Source organism: Heptranchias perlo, chromosome 4 (genome assembly GCF_035084215.1).
Source record: "Heptranchias perlo isolate sHepPer1 chromosome 4, sHepPer1.hap1, whole genome shotgun sequence".
NCBI lineage: Eukaryota > Metazoa > Chordata > Chondrichthyes > Hexanchiformes > Hexanchidae > Heptranchias > Heptranchias perlo.
In genome coordinates, this window is record NC_090328.1 from 37,780,554 (window position 1) to 37,789,422 (window position 8,869).

Sequence of the window (8,869 nt, forward strand, 5' to 3'; positions counted from 1 at the left end):
GACTCACTCTCCAGAGGACCAACGCTCACTTTACTTACTCTTTTCCTTTTTAAATACCTGTAGAAACTCTTACTATCTGTTTTTATATTTCTAGCTAGCTTTCTCTCATACTCTTAATTTAATATATGAACATAAGAACATAAGAAATAGGAGCAGGAGTAGGCCAATCGGCCCCTCGAGCCTGCTTCGCCATTCAATAAGATCATGGCTGATCTGATCCTAACCTCAAATCTAAATTCATGTCCAATTTCCTGCCCTCTCCCCGTAACCCCTAATTCCCTCATTATTCTTTTAGTCATTCTTTGCTGTTTTTTATATTCTGTCCAATCTTCTGACCTGCCACTAATCTTTGTGGAATTGTATGCTTTTTCTTTCAATTTGATACTATCTTTAACTTCCTTAGTTAGCCACAGATGGTACATCCTTCCCCTAGAGTCTTTCTTTCTCACTGGAATGTATCTTTGCTGAGTGTTATGAAATATCTCATTAAATGTCTGCCACTGCATCTCTGCTGATCTATCCCTTAACCTAATTTCCCAGTTCACTTTAGCCAGCTCTGTCTTCATGCCCTCATAATTGCCCTTATTTAAGTTTAAAACACTAGTCTTAGGCTTACTCTTTTCTTCCTCAAACTGAATCCGAAATTCAATCATATTGTGATCACTGCTACCTAGAGGCTCCTTTACAATGAGGTCATTAATTAATCCGGTCTCATTACACATTATCAGATCTGGAATAGCCTGCTCTCTGGTTGGCTCTAGAACGTGCTGGTCCAAGAAACTGTCCCAAAAGCACTCTATGAACTCATCTTTCAGGCGACCTTTGCCAATCAGATTCTTCCAATCTATATGTAGATTAAAATCAACCATGATTATCGCTGTTCCTTTCTCTCAAGCCCCCATTATTTCTTCCTGTATATCCTATCCTACAGTGTGGTTACTGTTAGGGGGCCTATAAACTACTCCCACAAGTGACTTCTTGCCTTTACTATTTCTTATCTCTACCCAAACTGATACTACATCTTGGTCTTTGGAACTAAGGTCATTTTTTTTTTATTCGTTCATGGGATGGGGGCGTCACTGGCAAGGCCAGCATTTATTGCCCATCCCTAATTACCCTTGAGAAAGCAGTGGTGAGCCGCCTTCTTGAACCACTGCAGTCCGTGTGGTGAAGGTTCTCCCACGGTGCTGTTAGGTATGGGGTTCCAGGATTTTGACCCAGCGATGATGAAGGAACGCCGATATATTTCCAAGTCGGGATGGTGTGAGTCTTGGAGGGGCACGTGCAGCTGGTGTTGTTCCCATGTGCCTGCTGCCCTTGTCCTTCCAGGTGGTAGAGGTCATGGGTTTGGGAGGTGCTGTTGAAGAAGCCTTGGCGAGTTGCTGCAGTGCATCCTATGGATGGTACACACTGCAGCCACTGTGCGCCGGTGGTGAAGGGAGTGAATGTTTAGGGTGGTGGATGGGGTGCCAATCAAGCGGACTGCTTTGTCCTGGATGGTGTCAAGCTTCTTGAGTGTTGTTGGAGCTACACTTATCCAGGCAAATGCAGAGTATGCCATCACACTCCTGACCTGTGCCTTGTAGAGGGTGGAAAGGCTTTGGAGAGTCAGGAGGTGAGTCACTCACTGCAGAATACCCAGCCTCTGACCTGCTCTTGTAGCTACAGTATTTATGTGGCTGGTCCAGTTAAGTTTCTGGTCAATGGTGACCCCCAGGATGTTGATGGTGGGGGATTCGGCAATGGTAATGCCATTGAATGTCAAGGGGAGGTGTTAGACTCTCTTGTTGGAGATGGTCATTGCCTGGAACTTGTCTGGTGTGAATGTTACTTGCCACTTATGAGCCCAAGCCTGGATGTTGTCCAGGTCTTGCTGCATGCGGGCACGAACTGCTTCACTATAGATTTCTCTCTATTAAACTCATGTCACCCTTAATTAACAGAGCTACCCCTCCACCTTTTCCTAGCTTCCTGTCCTTCCGAAATGTCAAGTACCCTTGAATACTCAGGTTCTAGTCTTTGTCATCTTGCAGCCAAGTCTCTGTAATGGCTATCAGATCGTATATATTTATTTCTATTTGAGCTGTCAATTCATCCATTTTGTTACGAATGCCATGCGCATTCAGATACAAAGCCTTTAGTGCTGTCTTTTTACTATTTGTGCAACTTCTTAAATATATTTCGATACTGCATTGGAGTTACACTTTACCCAATGTCAAACCCGGTTGGTATGAAACTGTCCACTCCAGGGAACCTCACATTGCTCGTCTCTGGAGTCAGGTTGATCCCTGACTCCAAATTTATACTGCAACTTAGCTTTGAAATGCTCCCAAAGTTGTGGTATAAAAACACCCTTAATTCCAGAACAACACTGCACCCTCTAAGTGAGGCTGCCCATTTAGTGCCGATCAATTCAGAATTAGGAGCAGTATTGTGATGCACTAAAAGTTGGTTTGAGGCTGTCCAAACTCATTCCACATTGGACTAAGATAACTGGTAGGGGGATTTCTCATCCTTCTATCTCGGCAAGATTCAAATTGACAGGTGAACGGTGCTGATCTGAAAATCTCAACGTCCAACTTGACATAAAAAATGACTCAATCACTTAATTCAAGTTATGTTCATGTACACATACTTTTGGTATTTTCCTTGCTGTGCTTTGTGCTGTGGTTTGTTGGCTCGATTAACAATATTCTGACTGGCATCTGAAGCTAACTGTATTGGAACCACCACATTATCAGTATAAACCAAACTATTCCCTTCTTTTGCACCTTCTCACAACAATTGTTGAGTTTAAGCTGATAAATCACAAAATCATAAAATAATACAGCACAGAAAGAGGCCATTCGTCCTGTCGTGTTTGTGCAGGCTCTTTGAAAAAGCTTTCCAATTGGCCCCACTCCCCTGCTGCTTCCCCAATGCCCTGCAAATTTCTCCTTTTCAGGTATATATCCAATTCCCTTTTGACCGTTACTAGTGAATGTTTCCACAACCCTGTCAGGTAGTGCATTCCAGCTCCTAACAATTCTCTGTGGAAAAAAGTTTCTTATTTCCACCCTGGATTTTTTGCCAATTATCTTAAATCTGTGACCTCTGGTTACTGACCTTACTGCCAGTAGAAACAGTTTCTCCCTATCTACACTTATCAAAACCCCTGATAATTTTGGACACCTCTATTAAATCTCCCCTTAAAGTTCTCTGTTCTAAGGAGAACAATTCCAGCTTCTCTAGTCTCTCCACAGAACTGAAGTCCCTCATCCCTGGTACCATTCTGGTAAATCTCCTCTGCACCCTCTCCTAGAACTTAACACCCTTGCCCAGAATTGGACACAATACTCCAGCTGGGGTCTAACTAGTGATTTATAAAGATTTCGTACTCACGCCTCTATTTATAAAGCCAAGGATCCATATGCTTTTTTTTAAAACAGCCTTATCAACTTGTCCTGCCACTTCAAAGATTTGTGTGTGTGAATCCCCAGGTCTCTCTGTTCCTGGACCCCCTTTAAAATTGTACCATTTAGTTTATATTGCCTCTCCTCATTTTGCCTTCCAAAATGCATCACTTCACACTTCTCTGCATTAAATTTCATCTGCCCATTTCACCAGTCTGTCTCTGTCCTCCTGAAGTCTGCTACTATCCTCCTCACTTAAATTTTTAAAATTCATTTGACAATGAATTTCATTGTGTAACGATGATAGGAATTGCATGAAGTGATGATGGTAATTAATTAGTGCGGGCAATTAGATATTAAAGAACTGGTCCCTCTTGATTAAGTGGATCTCATTTGCAGCTACACTTCTGCATTTACTTGTGAAATAAAACTTACAATTTTCACATGTGAAATGTCCTATTTAAAGAGAGTTCTCATTTCAATTATGGAGTATTGATCAGTAATTTAAAAAGTGAATTGGTTTGAAAAGTTATATTCTTTAATACAATCATTCATATGGATAGAACACAAGACCAGAATATCATCATAACATCATAGTAGGTACAGCACAGGAGGAGGCCATTTGGCCCATCGTGACTGTGCTGGCTCTTTGAAAATGGTAGCCAATTTAGTCCCATTCCCCTGCTCTTTCCCCATAGTCCTGTAAATTTTTTTCCCTTCAAGTATTTATCCAATTCCCTTTTTAAAGTTACTATTGAATCTGCTTCCACCACTCTTTCAGGCAGCACATTCCAGGTCATTACAACTCGCTGTGTAAAAAAAAATGTTTCCTTACGTCGCCTCTGACTCTTTTGCTGATCACCGTAAATCTATGTCCTCTGGTTACCAACCCTTCTGCCACTGGAAATAGTTTCTCCTTATTCACTCTATCAAAACCGTTCATGATTTTGAACATCTCTATCAAATCTCCCCTTTACCTTCTCTGTTCTTAGGACAACAACCCCAGCTTCTACAGTCTCTCCACATAGCTGAAGTCCCTCAACCCTGGCACCAATCTAGTAAATCTCTTCTGCACCCTCTCTAAGGCCTTGACGTCCTTCCGAAAGTGTGTAGCCCAGAATTGGACACAATACTCCTGCTGAGGCCTAACCAGTGCTTTATAAAGGTTTAGCATAACTTCCTTGCTTTTGTACTCGATGCCTCTATTAATAAAATCCAGGATCCCATATGCTTTTTAACAGCCTTCTCAACTTGTCCTGCCACCTTCAAAGATTTGTGTAAATCTATCTCTCTGTTCCTGCACCCCCTTTAAAATGTTACCTTTTAGTTTATATTGCCTCTCCTCATTCTTCCTACCAAAATGCATCAATTCACACTTCTCTGAGATAAATTTCATCTTCCAAGTGTCTGCCCATTTCACCAGTCTGTCTACGTCCTCCTGAAGTTTGTTGCTATCCTCCATATTGTTTCCTACATTTCTGAGTTTCGTGTCATTTGCAAACTTTGAAATTCTACCCTGTATACCCAGGTCATTAAGATATATATAAAAAGAGCAGTGGTCCTAAGACTGAGCCGTGGGGCACATCACGATATACTTCCCTCCACTCTGAAAAACAACCATTCATCACTACTCTCTGCTTTCTGTTCCCTAGGCAACTTTGTATCCACGCTGCCACTGTCCCTTTAATCCCATGGGCTTTAATTTTGCTAACAAGTCTATTATGTGATATTTTATCAATAATAACAGAAAAGAAGGCCTCTTAAGAACATAATAAATCAGAACAGGAGTAGGCCATACGGCCCCTCGAGCCTGCTTCGCCATTCAATAAGATCATGGCTGATCTTCAACCTTAACTCCACTTTCCCGCCCGATCCCCATATCCCTTGATTCCCCTAGAGTCCAAAAATCTATCTCAGCCTTGAACATATTCAACGACTCAGCATCCACAGCCCTCTGGGGTGGAGAATTCCAAAGATTCACAACCCCCGGAGTGAAGAAATTTCTCCTCATCTCAGTCCTATATGGCCGACCCCTTATCCTGAGACTATGCCCTCTAGTTCTAGACTCTACAGCCAGGGGAAACAACCTCTCAGCATCTACCCTGTCAAGCCCCCCTCAGAATCTTATATGTTTCAATGAGATAACCTCTCATTCTTCTAACCTCCAGAGTATAGGCCCATTCTACTTAATCTCTCCTCATAGGACAACCCCCTCATCCCAGGAATCAATCTAGTGAACCTTCGTTGCACCGCCTTTAAGGCAAGTATATCCTTCCTTAGATAAGGAGACCAAAACTGTATATGGTACACCAGGTGAGGTCTCACCAAAGCCCTGTACAATTGTGGTAAGACTTCCTTACTCTTGAGCCCCAACCCCCTTGCAATAAAAGCCAACGTGCCATTTGCCTTTCTAATTGCTTGCTGTACCTGCATGCTAACTTTTTGTGTTTCTTGTACAAGGACACCCAAATCTCTCTGAGCACCAACATTTAATAGTTTCTCATCATTTAAAAAATATTCTGCTTTTCTATTCTTCCGACCAAAGTGAATAACCTCACATTTCCCCATATTATACTCCATCTGCCAACTTCTTGCCCACTCACTTAACTTGTCTATATCCCTATGCAGACTCTTTCGGCTCGATTTTCAAAGTAAAAAAATGGGTGGGTTAGCGGCCGGGGGGCATTGAAAATTGCCACCAATTCAGACCCCCGCCTCCAACCCGCCCATTTCCGGTTTTCACAGGGGCGGGACGAGGAGCGGGCAACCAACCCACTCACAGGAGGTGGGTCGGGCCTTAAAACCTTTCAAGGAGGCGAGAAGGCCCGAGACTGCAGGTAAGTGCTTAGAAAGGCACAGCTCGTGGGCCCAGTGAAGTAGGAGTGCTTTCCCCAGGCCCAACAAGCCTACCTGCACCGACCCATCGCCCACCCAATCCTCCACCTCTGACCGCGATCCTCCCCCCCGATATTTATCCTCCCCCTCTGACTCTGATCCTCTCCCTCCGATCCTCCCCCTCAATGATCGCGGACCCCCATGATGACCCCCGATCCCATCCCCCATGACTCACGACTCCTGCACCCACCTATGCCCACCCTTGCCCGTCAGTGCTCCTTGCCCACCCATGCCCCTTGCCCACCCATGCCCCACCTCGTCATCCATGCAAACAAAGACTCACCTGCAGACTTATCTGCAGACATCCTCTTCCTGGCTGGTCTCCCGTCCAACTGGGACCAGCCTGTCAATCAGCCGGTCAGTCGGACGGGAGACCAACAAAAAAAAATGAAAGACGTCAAAATCGTACGGACATCGGGGAAACCCATACTAATGGGTTTCCCGACCTCAAATTGACCCCCCTCTGTCCCCTTCCAGGCTCCGTTTGAAAATTGAGCCCTTTGTGTCTTCCTTATAGCTTACTTTCCCACCTAGCTTTGTATCATCAGCAAACTTGAATACATTACACTCGGTCCCTTCACCTAAGTCATTAATATAGATTGTAAATAGCTGAGGCCCAAGCACTGATCCTTGCAGTACTCCACTAGTTACAGCCTGCCAACCTGAATATGACTTGTTTATCCCTACTCTCTTCCGTCCTTTAACCAATCCTCTTAACTCATCCATCCAGAATGACCCAAAACTCCCCCCCACCCGCTGCGAACTGGCAGGCTGCCTAGTGCACTTAGCATTCACCTAGCACTCGCCACAGCCATGACTCCTCCACCTGCCTGTGATGTCACGAACACCGCCTCAAGTGGGTCGAGGGTTTTCAGATCTCCAAAGCAGCATCGGAGATCCTGGGGGCCCGATCTACAATTCGTAGCCATTTTTCTCCTTCGGAAGCATTCCCTCCTGTCTGCATCCAGAGTGCAACACTCCTTTATGAGGTACAGACCACCTTTAAGTGGCACCAGAGGCACCTGATTTCTCCCCTCCCCCACCAATAGGCACGCAGCCAATAAGCAGCATGGGTAGCGCTTGCTACACGACTGTCTCAGTATAATGAGCTCCAAGACCAATTTCATGTGGTCCCTAGGCCTGGGTGAACAAGCGAGTTCAACGTGCCCATTTTCAGGCACAATCGAATTTCTTGGCCCAAGCCTTTCTAGTCTGCCCTCATAATTCAGAACTTTAACACTAGGGATCAATCTTGTGACTCTTCTTTGCACTACCGCCAACAATTGAATGGCTCCCTTGTGTCTTGGTGACCAGAACTCTGGAATTCTGTATCTTTCCGTTATTTTTAACATTATTACCGGTAATTTAAATTCCTCATCTAATCCACATCCCTATAGATACACTTCATCTGCTTAGTACCCGTCCAATGATAAATCATTAGGGATGGGCAATAAATGCCGGCCTCACCAGCAACGCCCACACCCCATGAACGAATAAAAAAAAACCTATAGGATCCCAAAAGCATGATGATAGATCAGTGTAAAGAGGAATGTCATTCTGGAAGCAAGTACTTTATGACTGTTTTATGTGAATCTGTTGTGCTTAAGGTGGGAGATGTTAGTGCTGGTACACTTTCTATTATCGGCATCCAGTGACAACATTTAGCATTTCCACGTCAGTACAGCACAGTCAGATGCAGTGATACTCCTCTCCAACAATGTACTTCAGTCCCAATCCCTACTGCACCATTTTCTGTAAGCCATCCTGTGGTTTCTCCAAGTAAGATTGCCAATTAGTGTCAAATTAGGGCAAGTTGTGTGCTGCCTGCTCAGGATCCCTACTGGGAATTGTATTGAGACTGGCCAAACCGAGGTTTGCAGTGGGACCGAGTTGTAATAGTGGGGGACTTGACCTATCATAAGATTAACTGGGATAAGACAAAAGTTTGTGCTCAAAGTAGGAAGAGGGTTCTAAAATGCATTCAGGACTGTCTTCTTAAAGAAAAGAAAGAACCAGCATCAATGTAGCAACTTATCCTGTCCTCAAGATGTCCCAAAGCGCTTCACAATCAATTAATTGCTTTTTGAAGTGTAGTCGCTGTTGTTGTGTCGGCAAATTTGGCTGCCAATTAGTGCACATCAAGGTCCCAAGAACAGTAAACGAGAATAACCTAAATACATCAACCTAAATAGACAGACAAGGCCTTGGTTTAACATCTCTGGCTGACACAGTGGTATTAATAGTTACTCCAAAAAGATAGCACCTCCAATCATGTAGCACTCTCAGTACCGCACTAAATGCCAGCCTAATTATGTGCTCAAGTCCTGGAATGGGGCTTGAATCAATGACCATCTGAGTTAGAGATGATAGTATAACCGTGAGCAAAGCTGACAATCAATATATTGTGTGTCTAACAATGTAAGAAGCAGGTCCTTTATCTAGTCCTAGGCAATGGAGCAGGATAAGAACGAATACATAAGACAACTATGCAAAGTATTAAAGTATAAAAAGAAATCATAAAAAGATTAGGAAGCTAAGAGGAAGTAAGAAGAATGGCAGTCAACTTAAAAGGATATACCAAT